This window comes from Eucalyptus grandis, chromosome 8, assembly GCF_016545825.1.
Source record: "Eucalyptus grandis isolate ANBG69807.140 chromosome 8, ASM1654582v1, whole genome shotgun sequence".
Taxonomy (NCBI): Eukaryota; Viridiplantae; Streptophyta; class Magnoliopsida; order Myrtales; family Myrtaceae; genus Eucalyptus; species Eucalyptus grandis.
Window position 1 is genome coordinate 25,551,236 of NC_052619.1, and position 10,213 is coordinate 25,561,448.

The following is a 10,213-nucleotide window of genomic DNA, read 5'->3' on the forward strand; positions in this document are numbered from 1 at the left end:
GACGGATGGAGCGGATTGGTGAAAATGAAGAGGTTGGCTTCGCAAAGGCAGAATAAGGGTTCATGAGGGGAAGATGGGTTTCTAAGATCTTGGTTTCATCGCTAAGAGAGACTTCATAGAGATAGTCTATCTTTGAAGCATTAGAAACACGAAATTGCAGGGGTGTAGAAGATGAAGCTGAAGGTGCTAGAGTAACAGATGCTTCGTGAATCTCTCGGTTCGTAGACATGTTGAGAGGAGATCTTCTCGGCTCGGATTCACCTCCAAGCGCATGGAATGGATAGTATTAAAAACGGAACCATGGCTCTGATACCAATGAATGGCTTCTCAAGTCTATTTGCCTTAAAATTCTTAATGGCTTCTCCATATAATCTAGTTATCTCGAGAGTGATCAACTCTGAGAACAGCCCTATAGACGCATCAATGAAATGCCCGATTTATTCAATAGAAAACAAGACTGAAAATCTAGGATGTCACAGGTTTGACTGGTTCTTAATCGATTCTTCATCAATTCTGTTCGGTTTTTGTGGTTCATGCATTTGTGGTCATTGTTAGTTTAAAATTTATGCAATTTGGTCCCTCAAAGAGAAAACTTGCTCGAATTGAGGGGAAATTGTCCGATTTCGATTCAATTGAGCCAATTAAACTTCATAAATGTGATTTATTGACTTAATTGAATAGTTATTGCGAAAAATAATGGACTAAAACCATAGGTACTTAAGATTGAGCCTAAAGGGCTAAAATAATCAATTTTGCAATTCATTGGCCAAAATTGCAAATTAATTGAAATTGAATTCAATTTTGAAGTGCCGAAACTTAGGCCAAAAATTAATGGAGGTCTAATATTAAAATTGGACCTAGATTCATGTAAGTGAACCCTAGTTTTGAATGGGTCAATTTAAATATCTTCGATTGAAGCTCCATAGTTCATTTTCTTACTTTCAAGAGAGTGAAATCCCTTAAATCGGAAAGTTTTAATACAAATTTCTCAAAATTGACCCAGGATTTGGACTTATCTTAAGAAAATAAGTGGAAAATAATCGTCTATTCATAGATCATAAAGAATCGATTGTGACCCCTAAGTAGGGCTTAAAATGGCAATTTGTCTTTTGACATGGTAATTTGCGAACTTGTATGCATGAACAGATTTAAAATAGTCTCTAGACTAAATATCGAAGAAAGAATTACACCTAATTATGACTAAAACAAAAGTAATTTCACTTTTTGCTGATTTAAAACCTAAAATAGAAAAATTCAAAAAACAAGATTCCTAATCAAATTTTGCAAAATTTTTACTTACAAGTCAAATTGACACTTAAAGAAATGTTTTTTGTGAATTTTTTTTTTTCAATATTTTGGTCAAAGGTAGTTGACTTTTCCTAAATGATTAATTTTTAAGCCAAATCTTTGGATTTTTGAAAAATTGACATGACAAAAGTGAAATTAAAGCTAGATAATATTTTTTGGATGAAAAGTCAAGTTTTGACCTAGGGTTGACTTTTGGTCAAATGGCTGCCAAAAAGTCAACTCGAAAGTCAACCATTTAACTCTTTGGATTTTTCTTGAAAACAAGTTGGAAATTATTTAAAATAACAATGCAAAGGGAAAAAATGAAAAACAACACTTTTTTTTTTTTTTGTCAAGAAACAGATTCCATTGTGATTGGAAACCCAAGTCGCGAATTTTTATTTTTTTAACGCGTTGACTAAAAATCAAGTGTCAACAGCTCTATTGCCCACAATGAATGGGGTCGTAAAGGTGGCCAACAAGAACATAAAGAAGATCCTATCTAAGACGGTGGATAACTATCGTGATTGGCATGAGAGATCGCCGTATACATTGATGGCATATTGGACCTCAATATGCACATCGACTGGGGCAATGCCTTTCTCGTTAGTTTATGGCATGCAGGCAATCTTGTCTGTAGACGTAAAAATCCCCTCATTGAGGATTCTCTTACAAGTTAAACCTTCGGAAGCTGAGTTGATGTAATGGAAGTTCGAATAGCGAAATATGATCGACTAAAAGAGACTCAGTGCATTATGTCATGCCATGGTCAATGTTACCGAAAGTGAGTTGCGAAGTCCTTTAGTCACAAAGTTCAACTGAGACATTTTCAAGTGGATGAGCTTGTGTTAAGGAACATATTTTCTATCACACTGGACCCTCATGGGAAATTCACTCCGAATGATGAAGGCCCGTATGTCATTAAGAAGATACTACTTGGTGGGGAATTCTTGTAGAAATGGACAATTGCAAGTTGCCAAAGCCTGTAAATGCTTATGTAGTCAAGAAATACTTTCCATAAATGAAATCAAGGCTATAGAGCCATTTCTTGTACAACCTGAGTCACTTAACACTTGCATTATATATTTCATGCATACATTCCATATATGTATAAGTATTCGTGTTACACGCATCTAGTTGCTTTGGTAGAAAGATCGTAAAACAAAGAAAATTAAAGTGATAGGACAAAATGCCCATCGCCAACATTCGAGATATTTCAAGGAATTGTCGAATACAAACTCAAGAGAATGGTAATTTGGTATTGTTTTGAAGTACCCCTCCAACCTCATTTTTGATGTAGTTTCCCTATTTGGTAGGAAGCATCAATATCCAAGGAACAAACTCGAGAGGTTGATTTGAGCAAGATATCTATCCACCAAGCAAGCATGTGGGGGCAACACATGTTGAATTAGGTGTCAAATACTTGGTGTAAAAGATTTATCTTTATAGACCTGGTTCAATTAAATGAAAAAGAAGCGCCCCATGGATACTACCAGTGCTTCGGCCTAGTGGTATGGGGAATGAATGGGTCTAGGAATGGCTGGCGTTCGATTGATGGAAACGGCAATGAGGTTGTCGTAGAAATAAATAAAAAAATTTGCACCTTTTGCTTTTGCAAAAAGATGAGAGTGCTTGAGAACTAATGAGACCAAAGACCCCAGACTCTCTTCAAGCCTTAAAGCAGCAAGTTCATTCTGTTGTTTGCCACCAAATCATGAAATTGATGAAGGGGTCGGCTAACCGCCAAGTAGGGGTGAGCGGTTCCCGATTCCGGTTCGATTCCATTTAGAACCTAGAACCTACCCTCGAGTACAAGTTCCTCATTTTTTTGGAACTTGGAACCTACCCATCAGAACCAAAAACCTAGAACTTACCTTGTCATAGGTTCCAAGATCGATTCCAGGTTCCAACGGGTTTTTTTTTTTTTTCATTTTCAGATTTGAACTATAATGAAGAAGGAAAGAGACAAACCAAAGCTTCTATGTCAGCTCAAGCCAAGATCAGAAAAAGGATGGCAACTTAGCAACTTTTGTTGTGACAAACACAAGAAAATCACTTATGCAAGCAACAAACTTCGACCAAGCATGAGTTCTCTTTGTTATTAGGCTCTGAATTCTGTTTTGGTCTCAGGACTCACTGCCCGGTAAAACAAAATGATCAAATAAAACTCCATAGAAACAACAGTCGGCTGTTGGTGTATTTCCCTAAGCATTAATTTATAAGTTATGACGTACCTTTGATAGATTTGGGTATGATGACTTCTCGTATTGGTGGTGATTTCTCAAAAGTGGAACTGATAGCTGCTATAGCTGAAGATTTGGAAGCCAGTTTCGCTGAATCAGGGGTGACAGACTTTGGAAAGATCTTCCTGACAACTGGTGGTGGAGTTGAGACATTTCTTGCATTTGGGCTCTCAAAATTAGCAGCTAGTGCATTGAAAGCAGGAGACCTGCCCCTTGAATGGTTTGCTTTGCCTCATTATCAACTGCAAGAGTATTCACCATGTGCAGTAATTTTGTACTTGTGGCAGAAAAATCACCATGACCCAGCTGCAAAAAAGGCAGACATGTTTTTAGTCAAGTGAAGCAATAAACAAATTTAAAAAAGAAAGAAGCAAAAATGAGTTCTAAAGTGAGCATTACTGTGTAATAGTTACGTGAAGGCTTTCATCGAGTCAAACCAAATCTTTGATCAAAAAAGATGAAGCAACACATCTTTAGATTCCTCCAAGGATACAACATCAGTATTGGTGGAAGCATAAGCAATGCCTAAAGGCAAAGCTCCTTTATCAGATCCAGCTGCCTCTCAACAAGTTCCTGGATGAGATTGATTCAGAGAAGCTACCCAAAGAGGAAGCCAGCCAAGCATAAGATTCATATAGAAACAAATAGGTACAAGAATAAATTAAAGAATCTCAGAGAGAAAGAGAGCAAGAGAAAGAGGACCAAACCTGCTCTGCATTGAGTGGAACATGGCCAGAGGAAACTGCAGCAATGACATTTATCCCAATGGCTGCAAAAGTAATTGTAAGCTGAAACTAGATGAATTTCTGGATATTTGCATATACAGGTCGTCCCCACCTGACAACTGCATGGTGTCCATGGTAGGTTAAATTCAAGGACTTCATCTATAAAAGGAGCTCCATTAAAACTCATTTTGCGTCGACAGGGTTGTTGACAAGATAGAACTCAAAAAACACAAAAAGAGAAAAATAGATTGCACAATAAGAACCATATTTTTTTGTTCCCTCCTTCCACCCTATATGCAATCCCATGCTGCATTTTGCATCCGCGTATTTAAATGCATACTGCCAAAGATAAAAAGGACTGAAACAAAAAAGAAAGAAACACAGAATAAAAAGACCAAAAAAGAGCAATCTTACATCTTAGCTCATGCAGATCAGCAATCTACGTCTCATAGGTCATATATTTATTCAATTATAAGAGATTAACGAATCTCCAAAACATTATTATATGGTAGAATGTTAGTTGGTAGAATAAGGATAACGTCATTTCCGTATTTGACAGAAGATCTAGGAACTATTATGCCCCTCATGAATATCACTCTGTTTCAGTGAGATACAAGATCATAAGTTAATCATGGTGGCAAGTACTAACCTTCACAACAGAGGCAAAATTATCATCCAAAATAATGATATTAGAGCTCTCCTTAGCAACTTTTGTCCCTTGAATACCCATTGCAAGGCCAATATGTGCCTAAACACTATAAAAAGTTTTTGTCCCAACAGCAATATCAGAGAGTAAATATATCCAATCTGTGAATATTATACCATGAGTAGGAAATGCAAAATATGCGTAATGTACCAATTATAATATACCATAAGACATCAGGACCACATTAAGGTGTACAAACCAATTTGATAACATGTATTGCACCCAAGTTACTTTGACTGTCTACCAGTCAACTAGAGAATTTAGAAGCCATGGACAAATGAGCAACATAATGCGAATGTGGCCAATAATGCCAATCCATCGAGCTGAGCTGTAATGCAAATGTGCTGCCAGCATAACCACATCATAAATAGATCCGAACCTTCCCATAAAAATAAAAAATAAACAATGAAATATTGGAACCTCATTTAGAGCAGGAGCATCATTTGTGCCATCTCCAGTAACAGCAACTACACGTCCTCGTTTCTTCAGAGCTTGCACAAGCAGAAGCTTGTCATTTGGTGAGGATCGTCCCATCACCTAAACATGCAAGGCACGATGAGATTTCACTCTGTACCAGAAGAGGGTAAAACAATGGAACTAATCAGCCAAAACATACAGATATTCCATAAGAAGCCTGCTCTACTTCCGTGTTTGAGAAGCTGTTCACCCCATTATACTCATTCATATCAAAAGCACTCCCTGCATACATATATTCAAGAAGGCCGTTTGGAACGAACTTGTATAAGTTCGGTGCCTTACACAGCTTGTATGCAATGGAGAAATGTGACAACGGTGTATGCACAGAAGCAGATTGGGCAAGCAACGTGAAGGGCAGCTGGGTGAGCGGCGAGCATCATCGGCTAGTGAGTAGCGTCAAGGGCTGGCTGGGCGAGCGGCGAGCGTCATCGACTAGCGAGCAGCATCAAGGGCTGGCTGGGCGAGCGACAAGCGTCGTTGACTAGTGAGCAGCGTCAAGGGCGGACTGGGCCAGCAGTGTTGGGGGTGGCTGGTCGAGTGGCGTCGGGGGTGAGTAGCATTGAGGGTGCGTGAGTGGCGAGCGGCCTCCACCGAGGGGACGAGCGGCGTCCACTGGCGGCGTCGAAGGCAAGCGGCTGAGCAACGAGGCAAGCAAGGGGTGATGGCGTTAAGGGAGCGGGAGGCAAGGGCGAGATGAGGGCGAGGTGATTGGCGTCCAGTGGCGGCGTCGAGGATTAGGGCGTCCGGCAGTGGCGTCGAGGGCAAGCGGCATCAGCGATGGGCAGAGGCAGAAATCGCGAGAGACTCAGTCTCGGGAACTATGAGCATGAAAGGGTGAAGGATAATTGATTTGGGGATTTTCTATTTAGGGCTTCTTTTGGAGGCGGTTCCGGTTCGGTTCCCTTCCGATGAGAAGCGGAACCGGAATCGGAACCGCCGATTCCCAGAAAAAAGGAACTGGGAACCGGAACCGGTCCCTTAAGAACCGAGAACCGAACCGAAACCTCCGGTTCGGTTCTCCGATTCCCAGTTCTACCCAGGAACCGCACTCACACCTATCGCCAAGGCCACAGGTAAGTACCTTTCTTCTCAAAATCAAATGGAAAACAAATGGAGAATTTCCATCACAAGAAAGAATAACAAGCAAAAAAAAAAAAAAATGAAAATTGAAGAAACAAGTTTTCCACAAAGTTTGTGAAAATCTTCTTTATTTCTAAATTTTTCGTCCACTCAATGGATTGTTAACACTTGATTTTTAGTCGACAAATCATTAAAAAAATAATAAATAAAAATCGAGATTGAGTTTCGATCGCAACAGGCTTGTTTCTCAGCCAAAAAGTGTTGTTTTTTATTACTTTCTTTTGCATTGTTGTTTGAAGCAATTTCTAGTTAAAAAAGAAAACCTGAAAATTAAATAATTGACTTTCGAGTTGACTTTTCGGTCAACCCTTTGATCAAAAGTCAATCTTGGGTCAAAATTTGGCTTTTTACCCAAAATTCTTTAGTTTTAATTTTATTTTTATTAAATCAGTTTCTTAAAAATTCAAAGATTTGACCAATAAATCAACATGTTTAGGAAAATTTTGGTCAAATCTTTGACAAAAAAATTAGAAAAAGTAAAAAAATTCACAAATACATTCCTTTTAATGTCAATTTGACTATTGTGTCGAAAATTTCATAAAATTCAATTAAGAACCTTGATTTCCAAATTTTCAGTTTTAAGTTCTAAATCGACCAAAAATAAAATTACTTTTATTCTAGCCATAATTAGGTGTAGTTCCTTCTTCAACATTCGATTTATGGACTATTTTAAATCTGGTTGTGCATTCAATTTCGTGATTTACCGAGTCAAAATGTGAATTGCCGTTTTGAGCCCTAATTAGGGATCTAAAATTGATTATTCATAACTTGCAAACGGACGATTGTTTCTCACTTATTTCCTTAAGATAAGTCCAAATTCAAAATCGATTTTGAGAAATTCATACTAGAACTTATCAATTTAAAGAATTTTATCCTCTCAAGCATAAGAAAGCCAAGCAATTAAGCTTCCATTAACAAAATTAAAATTGAACCATTCATGGTTATGGTTTAATTTCATAAATCTACGTCCAATTTTGACATCGGGCCTAGGTCCATTTTTGACATTGGGCCTAGGTCCATTTTTGACATAAGCTCGAGCACTTCAATTCAATGCCAATTTGGAAACGATAAGTGATCTTACACAAGGGTAGTTAATTAGATAGGGCAATTGTGATATTAATTAAATTCAATTTTAGTTAATTTGTAATTTTGACCATTGAATTGCAAATTTAACTATTTTAGCCCTTTAGGCTCAATTCAAAACACCCATGGTTTTGACACATTGCCTTTCACAATAATCATTCAATTAGGTCAATAAAAAACTCATAGATTACATTTATAAGGTTCGATTATCTTAATTGTATCTTAATTGGTCAATTCCTTCTTAAATGGGATAAAATTCATTTTCAATTTGATCATTTAGGATCGAATTGCATAAATTTTAGACCCATAGGGATCCAAAGTGAGCAAAATGGCCAGAATTTGACCAAATTGGTCAAGGACTAGTCAAAAATCAATCGAACCGGTCTGACTGATCTAATCGGCCGCCAACGGGGATGGCCGGTTTAGCCCATTTCTGACTGATTCCCAACCTCTGGCGACCGATTCTAGAATCCTCACAGTGCCAATTTTCATTTATGCACCCTCAATTTCTCAAAATTTTGCATATTGGTCATTGAATTTCATAAAATTACATTTTGACATAATTCTCAATTTTGGCTTGGGTTTTCGCAAATCAAACCCGTTGGATAGATTACCTGACATCTCAAGATCATAATCTAACCTTCAAAATCAAAATTTAACTGGTGAATCGAAATTTCAACCGCCGGATTGAACCGACGACGAAATTACATAACTTGGGGTAGTATGTAAGTCTAATTTTCCTTCCATTTTGAGGGGGCTCATTTGCATGAATTTATAGAAAAAATCTTTCTCTCCCTCCCTCCCTCCCTCCCTCCCTCTCTCTCTCTCTCTCTCTCTCTTGGATAGATTACCGACATCTCAAGATCATAATCTAACCTTCAAAATCAAATTTTAAGCTGGTGGATCGAAATTTCAACCGCCGGATTGAACCGACGGACGAAATTACATAACTTGGGGTAGTATATAAGTCTAATTTTCCTTCCATTTTGAGGGGGCTCATTTGATGAATTTATAGAAAAAATCTTCAACAAACTCTCTCTCTCTCTCTCTCTCTCTCTCTCTCTCTCTCTCTCTCTCTCTCTCTCTCTCTCTCTCACATAACTTGGGGTAGTATATAAGTCTAATTTTCCTTCCATTTTGAGGGCTCATTTGCATGAATTTATAGAAAAAATCTTCAACAAACTCTCTCTCTCTCTCTCTCTCTCTCTCTCTCTCCCTCCCTCCCTCCTCACAATCTTTGGTAGCTGATCGGAGCTTTTGGAACCCTCAACAACAGCTTGATCTCTCTGACAATCTTTGGTAGCTGATCGGAGCTTTTGGAACCCTCAACAACAGCTTGATCTCTCTGATGAAGCCGATCAGTCTCTAAGTTTCACTGGCGGCTTTGGAACCAGTTCAACCGAATCGGAACCCTCAACAACAGCTTGATCTCTCCGATGAAGCCGATCAGTCTCTAAGTTTCACTGGCGGCTTTGGAACCAGTTCAACCGAATCGGTTTTATTTCGGCATCAAGCCGACGATTCGACTAATTTGCAAGTGATATTTGCAGATTAGATACGATCGGAGCTTTTGGAACCCTCAACAACGGCTTGATCTCTCTGACAATCTTTGGTAGCTGATCGGACCTTTTGGAACCCTCAACAACAGCTTGATCTCTCTGATGAAGCCGATCAGTCTCTAAGTTTCACTGGTGGCTTTGGAACCAGTTCAACCGAATCAGTTTTATTTCAGCATCAAGCCGACGATTAGACTGATTTGCAAGTGATATTTGCATATTAGATCTGGTTCGTGGAAGTTTGAACGTGGTCCAGTGATTTGATTCGATCGATTGCGATCAAAATCAATAAAAACGCATAATAGGTAACAATCTCGATCTCGAACCCCGTGGAGCAAGACCGGATTAAACCGATCAAGGCAAGGGTTCAATTTTAGGAAAATATGTTGTGTTTAGATGTTAGATCGATGGATTTGAATGTTGATTTGCTATAGTTGAGTGTTCTTGATTGATCATGAATGATTGACTTGATTTAGCCTTAAATCCGCATTTTCGTATCTTTGAACCTGACCTCTTGTTTTGGCCAAAATGAAATCCAAGATAACCTTATTTGAGTTCAAGTCTTTTAGAATTTTAAATACACATCACAAGCTTCAAATCGATAAGTCGAACACCTCGATCAAACATCGTTTGACCTTTGAAAAAATCTCCAAAGATGAGCGATTCTACAGTAGTTTAAATTAACTTTCAATTCTATTTTTATTTCGCCTTCTATCTTTTTTTATTTTTGTGCAATTTCCTATGTTGATTTCTGGAGGAAATTTCCTTCATTAAAGTTGTTTGTTATTGTCTTGAGAATGTTTTGCATTTCTTTTATTATAATTTTTTGACATGATTAACTTGGTCAAAACCACTCAAATCTGAGCCTAGGTCAGTTTGTTCTAAGTTGATTTCTGACTTTGTCATTTTTATATTGATCTCTATGTTGATTTCTGAAAGAACTTTCGTCCACAAAAGTTGCTTATAATTGTGTGATGAATGTCCTATAATTTTTTT

General features: G+C 38.1%; 1 long non-coding RNA gene across 1 annotated transcript; it reads right to left on the reverse strand.

Moving 5' to 3' along the window:
* Positions 1-3,314: 3,314 nt before the first annotated feature.
* On the reverse strand, positions 3,315-4,966 carry LOC120287776. Its single transcript, XR_005546048.1, has 5 exons — positions 4,905-4,966; positions 4,238-4,367; positions 3,930-4,127; positions 3,522-3,836; positions 3,315-3,423 (listed from the first exon to the last, which is right to left on the reverse strand). It is a non-coding gene; the product is annotated as an uncharacterized LOC120287776 (long non-coding RNA).
* Between the last annotated feature and the right edge of the window lie 5,247 nt (positions 4,967-10,213).